The sequence below is a fragment of the Schistocerca gregaria genome, chromosome 3, assembly GCF_023897955.1.
Source record: "Schistocerca gregaria isolate iqSchGreg1 chromosome 3, iqSchGreg1.2, whole genome shotgun sequence".
In the NCBI taxonomy this organism is placed as follows: Eukaryota; Metazoa; Arthropoda; class Insecta; order Orthoptera; family Acrididae; genus Schistocerca; species Schistocerca gregaria.
This window is the reverse complement of record NC_064922.1, coordinates 897,273,865-897,290,913: the sequence shown is the minus strand read 5'-3', so window position 1 is coordinate 897,290,913 and position 17,049 is coordinate 897,273,865.

Genomic DNA, 17,049 nt, shown 5'->3' with positions numbered 1-17,049 from the left:
TAGAAGACTTTCCTCAAAGAGTATATGCGCTGATGCCATGAAATTTTCAGGAACTGTTCACAACATGTTGCTGTCTCCCTGGAACTAAAAAATACGACAGCCTGCAATTACATTCTGATTTTTAGACAATTGAATGTAGAAAAAAAGTTAATTTTGGATGTGCAAAATTAAAAACTCTGTTAATGATACAGTTTGTACCATAAATTAATAACTGTAGAACTACAGTGGTCATATAACCTTATCAGGAATTTGATTATGGCTTTTTATAAAAAAAGACAATAAAAAATTAAACATTAAAATTTCTGTCAAAATATTAATCCTGGATATTTTGTTATATTTTCCCTTAAAACACAGCTATTTTGCTTTACAATGTGCTGTGCAGGAATGACTGTGCTTCATTTAATAGCTAAAATATGAGGTGGCTTCAGAAAGAAACCCGGTTGTTGTACAGACAATGAAGCTAAAGTTATAGCTTTTTAAATGAAGAGAGCGCCGATTAGAAAGTAGCGGGGCAGCAGACAGATGGACGGCCAGACCGGAGGTCGCATGCCGAAGGGTTACGATAAGAACCGAGTCGGGCGCGGGAGGCCAGCATGGTGACTTGCAAGAACTTGAAGGCAGAAGGACACAGAAAAGCCAGGGGTAGCTTAGAAACATGACGCAGCATCCACAGGCGGACACCCCTTGGGGATGGAGAAAGTGGACTGGTCCAACCAGATGCTGCAGAAATGTGAAAAGGTAGTTCGTTTGAAAAAGCTTTAAATTAGAGCAGAGGGCCAGAGTAAAAATTGTAGAGGAGTGTAAACCAAAAGTGTATATGCGCAGAAAGCAACAGGGAAAGTATAAGGTAAAATGTGTGTGTTTTAAGGGAAGAAAAGGTGGCTGATGTCACAAGCGATTTAGTGGGGGAGAAGGGGCGCACAGCACGCCATTGTTGAGGGGAGCGGTTCGAACAGGGAGCAGTACGGAGGGCCACCAGTTGCGCTCCTGCAAGATCACCAACTAAGCTTTGCTTTTTGGCTAAATCTGAATAAGCTGGTGACAAAGAAACATTTGTGTAGGTGGTGAACTTATTTTGACTGTGAATTAATGTTGATCTTAATATGTGGCAATTACTGAGGCATAGACTCAAATAGTTAGTTGAGCAAAGCTTACTGCGTGCAACAGCACGACAATCATTGAACACAGTAATCAGCTGCTGTGCTTGCTCCTGGTGTTGCAATTCTGTTTTTGTTTTCTGCTAATGATCATTATGACCAGTTGGTTACAATCATGCTTATTTTTATATGGGGTATCAAGTGTAAGTGAAGACGGAGTTCCGTAGCATCCAGTAATACAAGATCCTGGCCTTGTGCACTAAAAGACCCGCGTGGCAGCTGAGTGATTTATATTAATACAATCACAATTGGGATTAGCCTGATTGAGACAACAACCAAATCCAATCGGTATCTGACAGCGGCCTTAAACCAACCTAGAGGGGCACATGCGTCTGACTGGTATCTCGCTGGATTCTAGCGAGCAAACTACAATTTTGCAATTTGTTTGTAATAAATAGTATCAAAGGATTTTGAGGCCTACGTGTCTCTAGAATACAACTGCTTTTATCAGAGCTGCACTGCATTATTTAGTAGCACTGGGATTCCTCTCCAAAATCTTAGTTCTGCGTATTTGCAAAGTCCAGAATCCACAGGGTGCCAAATAATGTACGAGCAGCTGAATTGCAAGTACGAGCAGGTAAGATTACATGTCGAGTAAGTGCGGAGGCTGACTATACTGCCACCGCACAGGTAAGTCACAAAGAAGACCTGCCACTTAATCCCTGTAGATCTACCGCTTACCGTGCCAGACAGTCCAGGGGGGTCCAGTATGTTATAAGTTAGAGTTTGTCATTTCACAGAGGGGATGTTACAAGGTGGTACATCGGCCTCAGGAATGTTGCAAAATGGTGCATCAGCAAGAGATGTGACAAAATGGTGCTATTGGCAGAGGATGGGTTTGCTTGTCATTAGGAGCTCCAATGTTAGATGGGTAATGGAGCCCCTTAGGGATATGGCATCTAAGGACGGGAAGAAAGCCAATGTGCACTCCATGTGCGTACTAGGGGGGGAGGGGGGGGGGGGTCATCCAAGACGTGGAAAGGATCCTTCTGGATGCCATGAAGGGTACAGGGTGCAGCCAACTGCAGGTGGTGGCTCATGTCGGCACTGATGACGTGTATCGCTATGGATCGGAAGAGATTCTCTCTGGTTTCCAGCAGCTATCTGAGTTGGTGAAGACTGCCATACTTGCTAGCGAGACGATAGCAGAGCTCCCCCTTCTCCATCATCGTCGACAGAACCGATTGCGGACCTTTCGTACAGAGCCGAGTGGAGGGTCTGAATCAGAGGCTCAGACAGTTCTGCGACCATGTAGGCTGTAGATTCCTCGACTTGCACCATAGGGTTGTGGGGTTTCACGTTCCCCTAAATAGGTCAGGTGTCTACTACACACAGGAGGTGGCTACGTGGGTAACAGGGGCTGTGTGACGTGGACTGGGCGGTTTTTCAGGTTAGACAGTCTCGGGGAAGATCAAAAAGGGCTCAAGTCTCAAAGAGTACAGGGGAAAGAAACGACGAGAATCGCCCAAGTAACAGTCGGTATTGTAGTTGTAAATTGCCGCAGCGGTGTTGGAAATGTACCAGAGCTTCAAGTGCTGATAGAAAGCACTGAAGCTGAAATCGTTATAGGAACAAAAAGCTGACTAAAGCCGGAGATAAATTCTGCCGAAATTTTTACAGATGCACAAACCGTGTTCAGAAATGATAGATTAAATAAAATAAGTGGTGGTGTGTTTGTGTCTGTTGGTAGCAGTTTATCTTGTAGTGAAGTTGAAATAGATAGTGCCTGCGAATTACTATGGGTAGAGGTCATACTCGACAGCCGTACCTAAATAATAATTGGCTCCTTCTACCAACCCCTCGACTCAGATGACATAATAGCTGAACGGTTCAAAGAAAAGTTGAATCTCATTACAGATAAGTACCCCATTCATACAGTTATAATTGGTGGAGACTTAAGTCTACCCTTGATTTGTTGGCGAAAATACATATTCAAAGTTGGTGGAAGACAGAAAACATCTTCCGAAATTGTACTGAATGCTTTCACTCAGGATCACTTTGAACAATTAGTTCATGAGCCCACACGAATTGTATCTGGTTGCGAAAACACACTTTACCTTTTAGTCACAAATAATCCTGATCTAATAGAGAGCATCATGGCGGATACAGGGGTTAGGTCATTGTAGCGAGACTCAGAACCATACTGGCAGAAGTAAAGCTGTGAGTACCGGCCGTGAGTCATGCTTTGGTAGCTCAGATGGTAGAGCACTTGCCCGCGAAAGGCAAAGGTCCCGAGTTCGAGTCTGGGTCGGGCACACAGTTTTAATCTGCCAGGAAGTTTCATATCAGCGCACACTCCGCTGCAGAGTGAAAATCTCATTCTGCATTTCAACCAAAATCACTAAATATAAACGCAAAATATAATTTAAAACAGCAGATAAAAATTCGCTTGATGCCTTCCTAAGAGAGAGTCTCCATTCCTTCCAAGCTAATTATGTAAGTGTAGACCAGATATGGCTCAAATTCAAAGATACAGTATCGACAGCAATTGATAGATTCATACCGCATAAGTTAATAAGAGATGGGACTGATCCACCATGGTACACAAAACACGGCAGAACACTGTTGCAGAAGCAACGAAAAAAACATGCCAAATTCAGAAGAACACAAAATCCCCAAGACCCGCTAAGTTTCATGAAAGCTCGAATTTTAGTGCGGACGTCACTGCGAGATGCTTTTAACAGTTTCCACAATGAAACATTGTCTCTAAGTAAGGTAGAAAATCCAAAGAGATTCTGGTCGTATGTAAAGTAACCAGTGGAAAAATCATCAATACCCTCACTACACGATAGAGATGGAAATGTTACGGATGATGGTGCCACTAAAGCGGAGTTACTAAATACAGTTTTCCATAATTCCTTCACGAAAGAAAGTGAAGTAAATATTCCAGAATTTGAAACCAGAACAGCTGTTAACATGATTGACATAAAAGTAGATATCTAAGGTGTTGCGAAACAACTCAAATCACTTAAGAAAGGCAAGTCTTCCGGTCCAGATGATATACCAATCAGGTTCCTTTCAGAGTATGCAGACACAATAGCGCCTTTCTTAGCAATCATGTACAACCGCTCACTTGACGAAAGGTCTGTTCCTAAAGACTGGAAAGTAGCATAGGTCACACCAATATCCAAGAAAGGAAATAGGAGTAACCCACTGAATTACAGACCCATATCACTGACCTCAATTATCAGTAGGATTTTGGAGCACATCCTGTACTCGAACATTATGAACCACCTTGAATAAAATGACTTATTGATACATAACCCACACGGATTCAGAAAATATCGTTCTTGTGCAACACAGTTAGCTCTTTATTCTCATGAAGTAATGAGTGCTGTCGACAAGGGATCTCAGCTCGATTCCATATTCCTAGATTTCCAGAAGGTTTCCAGAAAGAGATTTCCACTCTGCAGTGGAGTGTGCGCTGATATGAAACTTCCTGACCGATTAAAACTGTGTGCCGGACCGAGACTTTCATTTCCAGAAAGTTTTTGATACACAGTTCGAGTAGAACAGAAGTGATATCGGGTGTAGGGAGAAATGATCATCATAATAAAATAAGAGAAATCAGAGCTCGAACGGAAAGATTTACGTGTTCCTTTTTCCCACACGCCATTCAAGAGTGGAATTGTAGAGAAGTAGTATGAAAGTGGTTCGATGAACCATCTGCGAAGCACTTAAGTATGAATTGCAGTGTAACGATGTAGATATGAGTAAACAGAGATGAATCACGAAGTAGTACAAAGTGCTTCACAGAAGGGCTGGAAGCTTGTGAAAGAAATGCCACAAGAGTTGGCCAGTAAAGTGTGAGAGGAGCATAAAAGATGACTAAAACAGTGTTACGGAATACGAGTGGTAGACGGAGTTACTGGTCGTGTAATTTATCCAACTGCAGTCATGGACCATGCGGCTGATCCTGGCAGAGGTTCGAGTTCTCCCTCGGGCAAGGGTGTGTGTATGTTTGTCCTTAGGATAATTTAGGTTAAGTAGTGTGTAAGCTTAGGGACTGATGACCTTAGCACGTAAGTCCCATAAGATATTTAAAAAAATGCAAAGGATACGTGTTATAGTAGGATACAGTACTGTAAGTAATTGCTGCAGCGGAGCGGCTCAGTAGGTTTCGCTTGCGTGCTTATTACGTGGAGACAGTACCAGTTGAAACGGGCTGCGTAGTAGCTGTGAATCGGGGGGGCGCGAAACGTAACGCCGCAGTCTGGGAAGTTTTGCTGGGCGCGAAGAAGACCAGTGGATAGCAGACCATGTGAGGGAGGAGCCAGTGAAGAAGAGCCGCACAAAGAGGTCGGCGAAAGCAGACCATCGCGGGGTGTGCAGCAACCAGGCAGTACGTCAGAGAAGTCATCGAAAGCTAAGAAACCGAATTCTGTCCCAACTGTTGACCAGCGTTCTAACTTTAGAAAATAGACTGGCTGAGAAGGCTAAAAGTAGCATAGCAGAAGAAGCCAAGGGTGATGCTGAGGAGGGCGTTAACATACATAGTATAACGAGGGAATTAAACAGTACAGAGGTGTTTAGCCCAAATCTCCGTTCAATGAGAATTTTATTGGCGGTTGACAGCAAAGTAGAGACTGAACAGACAAAAGGAGTGCCACTGAACTCGAGTGACTCAGTCTCTGAAGGGGTTAAGGCTACTCAAGGCAGGTCAGAATCAATAGTAGACTAGATGATTTCAGCAGTACCAGGGGAACAGAAAAATGAGTTCTTGCTGTCACTTCTTTGAACTCTGATGCAATTTTGGGAAGAAATCAGTACAGATATTAAGCAAGGTGATGAACAAGTAAGCTCCAGTACTGCATTGGAAGTGTCGAATTTGCGCGAGGAGGTGAAGAAAGACAACGCTGACCAGTTCACGCAGTGTAAGTTGCAATTGGAGCAGCAAGTAGACATTAAACTGCAACAAGTAGTAATAAAGTGGGTACTGATGGGACCAAGTGAAGAAGGAATGTGCTACAGGGCACAAGGAGGGGTTAGACAAAATAACCAAAGCATTGGATGAGCATGCTACTGCATGTCACAACTCCGCAACTGTGTGGGAAGGTAAACAGTGGGATTTTGAAACAAAAATAAATACTGAAGTGGGTAATATAAGTGGTAAGATAAGATCTGAAGTTTTAGGTTGCATGTCAAGGATACGATTCAGGCATTGGTCACTAGTCGAACAATGTGCGACTCATTTGAGAAACATCAAGAGGTCCATAATCAGCAGATGGAGTCTCGAATATTGCAAAATGAGCAAGCAATTACTAAACTGGCCATAAGGGTAGGCCAGGTTTCGTACAGCAATTCAACAGAAGCAGCGTTTAGTCAGTGTCGTAAGTTTAGTACCTTTGCGCCACGTGGAACCATTAAACTTAAAGTATTCCTTAAAGAATTTGATGGAGTAATGCCAGAGTACTGGACGGAACGAGAGTGAATTTCGTACGTAGTGGGTCACTTAAGGGATGATCCCTTTCAGTGAGCTAATGAGGTGGCTATTGAGTGCAAAGAGTTCACAGATTTTAAGAAAAGGTTTTTAAGAGAGTACTGGTATGGAGAAATTCAGCAACATTTGTTAGCGGATTTTTGGGGAGGCAGGAAGTACCAAGCAGAGTCTGGCACTATGAAACAGTTTTATGTTGCCTTTTTATGTTAGAAAGGAACTGGCAGCAGCAACACCACAGGACAGCTATGAAAAATATGTGAGTTTCTTAGACAGACTCGAGTGTTTATATTTGCACAATGGTAATCAGCCACAGCAGCATCTGATGCGAGAAGATGTACAGCTGGTAAATTTTGTTAGGAGCGGCGTTCGTGCCTAGAATGCGAGAGACAGGCGTATGGAAGAGGAAGGAGAGAGTTTAAACTAAATAGTGTCTCAGTGATGCGCCGACTGGAAGCAGGTCAAATGAAGGGCCCGTATAACAACAGGTGTTCATGCCCAAGTAGGCGGGGGGAAAAGTGAAAGAAAGGAGCAGGGTGGCCGTAGGAGATGGCTTTGACGTTCGGCAAGGTGCACTGGAGGGAAGAGAGACAGCTGGTGCTGACTGGACGCAGTTGGCAGTGGATGCACGCGCAGCGAATGTAGATGTAGATAGAGAGAGAGAGAGAGAGAGAGAGAGAGAGAGAGAAGACCGGTAGTAGGGGGTCCCGCACACAGGGAAGAACGTGAGCAGCTGACAGGCAATCGGCAGCACCACGAGATAATGAAAACACCACGCTAAGTGCAGGAAGCGGGCAAACTTACAGAATAGCTTGATTGTTTGAAGAGCCAACACCAGGACCTGAAGGCAATAAAGATAGTAACATGTTGTTTAGTCAAAGAGTGTGGGAACTATGGCACCCAAGAGTAAATATGGACTCTGGGAGTATGGATAGTAATGTTAAGGTTGCAATAGGGCAATCATTAGAGGAAGGTGCCAGCAGTGGTGAGTGAGAGAGCGACATTGTTTTTGAGTTCATGTTTCATGGAGATAAGCAACAGGGACAACCCTTGAGGTTAAACGATGGAGAAGTTGAGCTCCTCGAATCTCGCTCTGAATGGGCAGAAGTTTAGCGTATGTGCAAACTGTCGCTTCACGACGAATTTCTTGAAGGTTCTTCGGCTTGGCTGGTATGTAAATTTCAATCTGGAAATGTTAGAGTTGTTCCAGAATTTGGCCGATGAGAGATAATTGCCGATTTGTTAGCAGAGGAGGAAGCCATTCCCATGGTCGCAGATAGTGAGCCTGTTGTCGAGGTGCAGGTTGGAGGAGTGATGTGTTAGTGGACAGCGGATTGGAAATTTCTGGAATTTCAGAAAAATACTTTGCAAGTTTGCCAGAAAAAGAAGATATGGCAGTGTGGCCAGTGAAAATATTTGGTGCTACTGGAAAGCTGTCAAAGGCTATTCGATAGGAAGTAGTGATGCCAGTGCAGTTATTAGTGGGCGTAGATTTCCTGAATGCTTTTAAAGGTGAACTAAATTTTAAAGACTGTGAGTTGAGATTCCAAATAGGGGGTAGAAAACTAGTGGTCCCCTTCGTTAAGAGAAAGGAGGTATTTAATAGTCCTGAGGAGGCACAGTACGTACGAGAGGGGGGCGTTGCAGCAGAGGTGAAATTAGTAACGATACATAGCTTGAGTTGGGGTAAGGATGTGGTAAATAATAAATATCGTGTGACCAGGGCTTCCCGTCGTGTAGACCATTCGCTGGGTGCAAGTCTTTCGATTTGACGCCACTTCGGCGACTTGCACGTCAATGGGGATGAATTGATGATGGTTAGGACAACACAACACCCAGTCCTTGAGCGGGGAAAATCTCCGACCCAGCCGGGAATTGAACCCGGGCCCTTAGGGTTAACATTCTGTCATACTGACCACTTTTTTTAAAATCTAATTTGTTCGTTATAGTTCGTTGCAATTGTTCGTGACGGACGTCACCTGACGCCCATTTAAGTTTGTTATTGATCCACTCACCAAGTTTTTTTATTACAGAGAGCAGCTAACCCTCTGACCGAATACGCTGAACTACCGTGCCGGCACCATTCAGTTACCAGGGGCAGACAAGGATATGGTGGAGACTATTCAAGAGAAAGTACAATAGAGGGTGTCAGAATTGGAGAGTTTGTCTGCAGAAAAGGGAACAGAGTGAAATTTTAAAACATAATTGTGGAGTCTTTTCTGATGCACCATGCGCAGTTTAACTATTAAGCCACATGAGGTCTATGCTCCCAAGACTTACATAATACCATTTGCCCAGAGAAAAGCAATACAAGAAGAGATAGATCGCATGATATCATGGGGGGGGAGGGGGGGGGGGGGGTAATTGAAAGAGCAAGTAGTAAATATATCGATCCATTGTTTGTAGTACCCAAGAAGGATGGAAGTCCGCGACTTGTCTTGGATGCGAGGAGATTGAATGCAATTGTGGACAGCCTGGTACCCGAAAAGAAGTTTGATCTTTGCCCAGACGTGGGAAGGTGCCGTGTGGTGCCCAATGGTGGAGACATATCTCTCCCAACACTCCTTCTTCTGTTGTTTGATAAGGTAGTGAACACGGGCATGGAGGCGTTGAAAGGCTATGAAGAGCTCCGGGGAAGGGTGCCGCTTATGCCACTGTAGAGCTCGCCGATGCTTCTTAATTGCTTCAGCGACTTCTGGCGACCACCAAGGGGCTGCCTTACACCACCACCAAGGGCCTGCCTTACACCTTGGGCACCCTAAAGAGCGTTTTCTGCTGCAGAAAAAATTGTGCTAGTCACCTGCTCAACCATCACATCAATGTTACAGTGTGGGGGAGATTCAGCGGTGACAGCAGAGGTGACAGGAAGATGGGGAAGTGGTCACTACCACACAGGTCGTCATGTGCTCTCCAAATGGGAGAAGTCCTGGGCTGCAAATTGATAAATCAATGGCAGAGTGAATATCATGAGCCACACTGAAATGCGTGGCAGCCCCAGTATTTAAGAGGCAGAGGTCGAATTGCGACAGTAAAGTTTCGACATCTCTGCCTCGGCCATTTAGCATGGGATTAAAATCTCCCAAGAGGTAGGAAAGGCTTAAGGAGTTGATCAATCAGTGAAGCTAATATATTCAGGGTTACTGCACCATCTGGAGGAAGATGTACATTGCAGACAGTTATTTCTTGCGTTGTCCTTTTGCTGACAGCCACAGCTTCAAGAGGGGTTTGAAGGGGCACATGTTCACTAAGGACCAAGTTTAGGACATAAACGCAAACTCCACCTGACACTCGATTATAATCGCTACGGTTCCTGTAATATCCCTGATAGCCATGGGGGGAGAGGTCCGCACTGCTGGGAACCAGATTTCCTGAAGGGCAACTTAACAGTTACCGTAGCTCAGCCAGGCGGTGGAAAACAACCACCGCAATTCCACTGGAGGATGACATCGTGAGACTGGGAAGGCATGGAACATTCAATGAAGCAGTTTACGCCTCAGAGTCACCTACTACCACCGATTTATTGCCTGAGCAGTCTATATCCATTGTGTCTGAGGGTCTGGCGAGATCTAGGTCCTCAGCAGACGCGAAAATCTCCACTCCATCCTCAGCCACAGAGCATGTAGGTAGCGTTGGTGTGGGAGCCACCACAATTTCCTTGGTCTTAGGGGTTTTCTTTTTGGATTTCTCTCACTGCTCCATGGGTTTCCCTGGGTAGGACGACTTCAAAAAAATGGTTCAAATGGCTCTGAGTACTATGGGACTCAACTGCTGTGGTCATCAGTCCCCTAGAACTTAGAACTACTTAAACCTACCTAACCTAAGGACATCACACACAGCCATGCCAAAAGGATTCAAACCTGCGACCGTAGGAGGACTTCACTGGCTCAGTCTTTGGGACTGAGGATGAGTGTGAAGCCATAAGACCAGCTGCTTTTGGGGTCTTCAGCTGCTGGCGGGTGTTGTCATTCCCACCAGAAGAAACCTGGGAAGGGAGTTACCCAAGGGGCCCCTTCCTACCGAGTGAAACTGAAGATGACTTATGCTTCTCTAGCTTAGAAGAGGGGATGGATATTCCCAATGGTTGTGGCGGTGTTGCTCCCGAAGAAGGAATGTGGTGAGGAGCAACAGGGAGGGAAATGCCCCCCACCATCAAGGGGGCAGGTGTAGTCTTCTGGCTCTGAGAGGTGAGCTGGGTTGGCAGAGCTGATGGTGCCAGAACTGTTGTAGCGGCGGCGTAAGATGATGTCATTTGCACAGGATGCACGAGTTCAAATTTTCTCTTAGCTTCAGTGTAGGTCAGTCTGTCCAGGGTCTTGTACTCCTTGATTTTCCTTTCTTTCTGGAGAATCATGGAGTCAGGCGAGCAAGGCGAATGGTGTTCTCTGCAGTTGATACAGATGGGAGGCGGGGCACATGGAGTATTGGGATGTTATGGGTGTGCACTATCTCAGCATGCGACGCTGGAAGTACAGCAGGAAGACATGTGGCCAAACTTCCAGCACTTAAAGCATCCCGTCGGGGGAGGGATATAGGGCTTCACGTCACATTGGTAGATTATCACCTTGACCTTCTCAGGTAATGTATCACTCTCAAAGTCCAAGAGTCGACATGCCGGACGAAATGTACACCTCGCCTCTCTAAATTGGTGTGTAGCTCATTGTCAGACTGCAAAAGAAGGTCTCTGTGGAATATAATACCCTGGACCATATTGAAGCTCTTATGGGCCATGATGGTTACAGAAACATCCCCCAGCTTGTCACAAGCGAGTAACTCCCATGACTGGGCAGAGGATGCTGTTTTGATCAAGACTGACCCAGATCTCATTTTGGACAGGCCCTCCATCTCCCCAAACTTGTCCTCTAAATGTTCAACAAAAAACTGAGGCTTCATCATCGTGAAAGATTCCCCATCAGCTCTCGAACAAGGTACCGGGGCAAATATGATCCACTGCTACCCTTAGCCTGACGTTCCTCCCATGGTGTGGCCAGGGAGGGGACCGATTTGGGGGTGTACTTCTAGGCGTTATATTGAGCTCGCGGTCACTTAGAGACTGCTGGTGGTGCACCACCAGCAAGAGATCATAAACTACGCTTCACTGCGTGTCATCCGCCCTGATGCCACCCACTCCAACCAAGGGCCCTCCCCACGGGCGCCACCCAGCTGCAGCAAAGGCCACCTGGCAGGATGTCCATTGCCGGGCGTCCCGATGCCCCAGGGGGATGGGCATCCACCCCATGGCATACGTGGGGAGTTAATGGCGCAGGCATCAGCAGAGCGATCCCTGAGTGGTCAGGGGGCTACAACCAAAAGGGTACATGGCGGCCCCACAACAACGGACTGGCTACTGTGTTGGACATAAGGTGCAAAGAAGTCCATAGTCATCGTCAACGTAGAAATTAACACTGCATAGTGCATGGTGGAAAATGCACCCAGGAAGGTGTCCTTGCCCAAGAGATGGAGGATGGGCAAGACTGCAATGCGACAACAAGAAAGTGGGCTAAAGATCTCAATGCACGATGGACATGATGCACCTTGTAAGGTGCCCTTCTCCAATTGGCTCACTCTTCGGGAAAATTTTGAAGAATGGAGGTCAAACCCCACAGGGGACCATCACATAAAGACCGAAATGTGTGAAACTCCTTTTAGTCGCTTCGTATGACAGGCAGGAATACCTTGGGCCTATTCGAACTCCCGGACCTACAGGAGGTCATTCTGCTCTATGAAGCGATGTTGTTTGCGTAGTACTAGACTGGGACATTGGGCGATGTATCTACAGCAGTTTGACATGGAAATTAGATACATTAAAGGATGGGATAACATGATTAAAGGTGCATTATCAGGAATGCTGATAAGGGGAAGAGAGCTTGAGAAAAAGGAAAACTTGGATGGTTTACGAGTATTGATGATGACAGGATCGAACCATGAGGCCGTAATTAGGCGAGTATGTAAGCATATAAGAAGACAGCAGAATCAGGATGAACATTTAGGATATGTCAAGCAAATTTTAGGATCAAAGCAAGATCACAAAGTGCAAATATTTTATAAAATTCCTCAAGGCTTATTGTTTAGGAGGAGGATAGAGGATCAGGAAGAGTGGAAATCTGTTTTCTGCAGCAATATGTAGATGAATTAATAGACCTAGTGCATGAAAGTCATGGACATTATAGGGTACGAAAGTGCATTGCAAAGTTACAAGAAGTGGTAATATTTGAGAACATGTGGCGAAGGGTGCAGAGAGGAGACTAAGCTTGTGGTCAATGTCAAAAGGTGAGAGCAGTTAAGGTTCCCATTCAAGGTTTGCGTCAGAATGTGCGAGTAGAAGGACTTCGAGAACTAATTGCGGCAGACTTGTTTGGACCTCTCCCAGTACCCAGGGGTGGTTGTGCCTATATTTTTGTAGTGTTATATGTGTTTGCAAAACACGTAAAATTGTACCCAATTAGGAGGACAAATACCAGGATACTGACTGGAAAACTGGAGAAAGATTATTTTGTGCAAATGGGGAAGCCAGCTGCTTTATTGCCAGTCAGTATCCTTTAGTTTACATCCCACAGGTTTACAGAAATGTTGGAGTGACATTGACTGAGTCATGTCAGAATTTCCCCATATTTTCCTCATGGGAATGCCCGTGAGCAGGTCATGAAGGAGTTGAACTGGTTACGTAGGACTTATTGTCACAGGAGAAACACAACTTGGGCAAACTTTATTGTAAATTTTGAAGAGATAATCAGTAATGTATGGCATGAAGCAACAGGTTTTGCGCCATGTGAATTAATGTTTGGACATAAACCAACGAATGTTATTGGGAGTGAAGTAGTTTTTCCAGTGAGCAGATTTCTAGCTAAAAATGAAATAGAAAAGTTGGCCAGAGAAAGAATGTGTCAACGGGCAGCTGAAAGAAAGAAAAGACATGATGTTATGGCTCAGGCAACTGTGTTTAAGCCAGGGGATTTCGTACTAGTCAAGACCAAAGATTGATCGAAAATGGTGTCCCAATAGACAAAGAAATTTCTGCTAGTGTATCATGGCCCATTTTTGGTGGAGAGTTCACCACATATTAACACCTATTGAATCGTCTATCCTGGTTCCAAGCGAGATTTTGGACTAACGAATGTAATAGAATTGAAGAGGTATGTGAGGGAGAGAGAGCGATAATTAAGCGTAGGGAGTCTCTCAGTCTAGGAGAGACTTCACAATTTGTGATTGTGTGCACCTCAGCAGTCTGAAGCAATTCTTTCTTCCTGTGCTTCAGTCTCGTGTACTAACCATTTGTGTATCAAAGATTCTTCACAGGAGTGTAAAAGGAGGGAGGACAAGACTCTGGGTGGAGAGAAGTAGTTGTGGAAATGCAGAGTAACAGAAATTAGGTGCAATAAAGGGGTATTTAAAGTTAAAGAAAAGGGTTAAATTTTAGGATGAAGGAAGATGGAGGCTAGTACTACACACTGCTGGAATGTGAGATGAATTGAGAGTAGAGAGCAAAGATGAGGAATAATGATCAGAGACCACAGAAAGCACTAACTATTAAAGAAGCGTTACGTTTGTTTTTCTGTAGCAGTAGTTAAAGCAGCAATACTCTATGACGTAGTTGTAAGATGTGAAAGTAGAGTTCTGTAAGATGTGTGGAATGGACTAAGCAGCCATGAGCACCAGACACTCATTAGAATAGTCCTGTACATATATTAAAGTGATTCAAAAATTTAAGAGCACAAGAGAGGAGCTGAAAGTGCATTTCTGGTAGACATACAAAAGTAATATGCCAGTGTGAAGGTTGGGAATAAAGGGGTATTATACAAGATAAAGTAACAAATTTAAGCAAACAGAAAAAGAAGTGTAAGAGGTGGCATGAATGATGCTGAGGCCTCAAATCCGTAGGTTGGAAAGTTCACAGTTGGTGTGATAGGCAACCAAAGACAGTAATTGGAAACTGACTGTATATATCTAATAAGAAAGTGATTGGTGTCCAGTATTTAAGTGACAATAGTAGTAAGTGGGATGGAAATTGGTGTGCTGGGCAGAGAAATGATAATCAGTAGTATTAAGCTTAATCATTGAAAAGGAAGACTGAAGGTGTATCAAATGAGAAACAAAGAAGTGAAAAAATGAAATTGGGTAATCATAAAGATATAATTTTAAAGTACTATGAAGGTAACATATCTATGTACACTGCTTCTGAAAAAGGCAAGCTTACTTTACACGAAAAATGGAGGCGGGATAAAATGTGGCAAAGTGCTGTGCACAAATGACCATGCTTCTGGTAAGCAATAGTTTTAAGAACTTTGCTCAATAGCTAATAATATGAGGTGGCTTCAGAAAGAAACCCGGTTGTTGTACGAGACATGAAGCTAAAGTTATAGCCTTTTTAATTAAGCAAGCACTGGTTAGAATGTTGTGGTATAGCAGACAACCAGAGCGGAGGTAGCGTGCCGAAGGGTTACGATGAGAGCCGAGTCAGGGTGCGGTAGGCCAGCATGGTGACTTGCAAAGAACGCGAAGGTGGAAGGACACAGAAAAGCCAGGGGTACCTTAGAAACATGACGGGCATCCATAGCCAGACACCCCTTAGGAATGGAGAAGGTGGACTGGTCCAACCAGATGCTGCCGAAATGTAAAAAAGTAGTTCATTTGAAAAAACTTTAAATTAGAGGAGAGGACCAGAGTAAAATTTGCAGAAGATTGTAAATCAAAAGTGTATATGCACAGAAAGAAACATTGAAAGTATAAGGTAAAATGTATGTGTTTTAAGGGAAGAAAAGGTGGCTGGTGTCACAAGCAGTTTAGTGGGGGAGAAGGGGCGCACAGCACGGTGTTGTTAAAGGCTAGTGCTTCGACTGTGGACCACTACAGAGGGCCGCCAGTTGCGCTCCTGCAAGATTACCAACTAAGCTTTGCTTTTTGGCTAAATCTGAATAAGACGGTAACAAAGGAACATTCGTGTAGGTGGTAAAGTTATTTTGACTGTGAATTAATGTTTATCTTAATATGTGACAATTACTGAGGCACAGAAACACAAGTAGTTAGCTGAGCAAAGCTTATTACACGCAACAACACAACAGTCATTGCACACGGTAATCAGCTGCTGTGTTTTCTCCTGGTGTTGCAGTTCTGCTTTTGTTTTCTGCTAATGATCATTATGACCAATTGTTTATGATCAGGCTTATTTTTATGTGGGGTATCAAGTGTAAGTAAAGACTGAGTTCCATGGTACCCAGTAATACAAGATCCTGGCCTTGTGTACTAAAAGACCTACAGGGCAACTGAGTGAATTATATTAATACAATCAAAACTGGGATTAGCCTGATTGAGACAATCAGTTGCAATCAATTTCCAACAGCCACTTAGAGGGGCATATCTGTCTGACTGCTATCTGACTTGAGTAGTTACAGGGTGTTACAAAACGGTAAGGCCAAAGTTTCAGCAAACATTCCTTACACACAAATAAAGAAAATATGTTATGTGGACAAGTGTCCGGAAATGCTTAATTTCCATGTTACAGCTCATTTTAGTTTCGTCAGTATGTACTGTACTTCCTCAATTCACTGCCATGATTTCATACGCGATACTGTACCTGTGCTGCTAGAACATGTGCCTTTACAAGTACAACACAACATATGGTTCATGCACGATGGAGCTCCTGTACATTTCACTCGAAGTGTTCGTATGTTTCTCAACAACAGATTCGGTGACCGACGGATTGGTAGAGGCGGACCAATTCCGTGGCCTCCACGCTCTCCTGACCTCAACCCTCTTTGACTTTCATTTATGGGGGCATTTGAAAGCTCTCCTTTACGGAACCCCGGTACCAGATGTAGAGACTCTTCGTGCTCGTATTGTGGACAGCTGTGATACAATATGCCATTCTCCAGGGCTGCATCAGTGCATCAGGGATTCCATGCGACGGTGGGTGGATGCACGTATCCTCGCTAACGGAGGACATTTTGAACATTTCCTGTAACAAAGTGTTTTAAGACACGCTGGTACGTTCTGTTGCTGTGTGTTTCCATTCCATGATTAATGTGATTTGAAGAGAAGTAATAAAAAGGGCTAGAACATGGAAAGTAAGCGTTTTCGGACACATGTCCACATTACATATTTTCTTTCTTTGTGTGTGAGGAATGTTTCCTGAAAGTTTGGCCGTACCTTTTTGTAACACCCTTTATAACTGTTTTTATCGGAGCTGCCTTGCATTATTTAGTAGCACTGGAGTCCCTCCCAAAAACATTAGATCTACGTATTTGCTAAGTCTAGAATCCACAGGGTGCCGAATAATGTACCTGCAGCTGAACTGCTGGTAAGATTACAGGTCGAGAAAATGCAGAGGCCGACTACGCTGCCACCACGCAGGTACACTATGTGATCAAAAATATCCGGACACCCCCAGAAACATATGTTTTTCATATTAGGTGCATTGTGCTACCACTTACCGTCACATACTCCATATCAGCGATCTCAGTA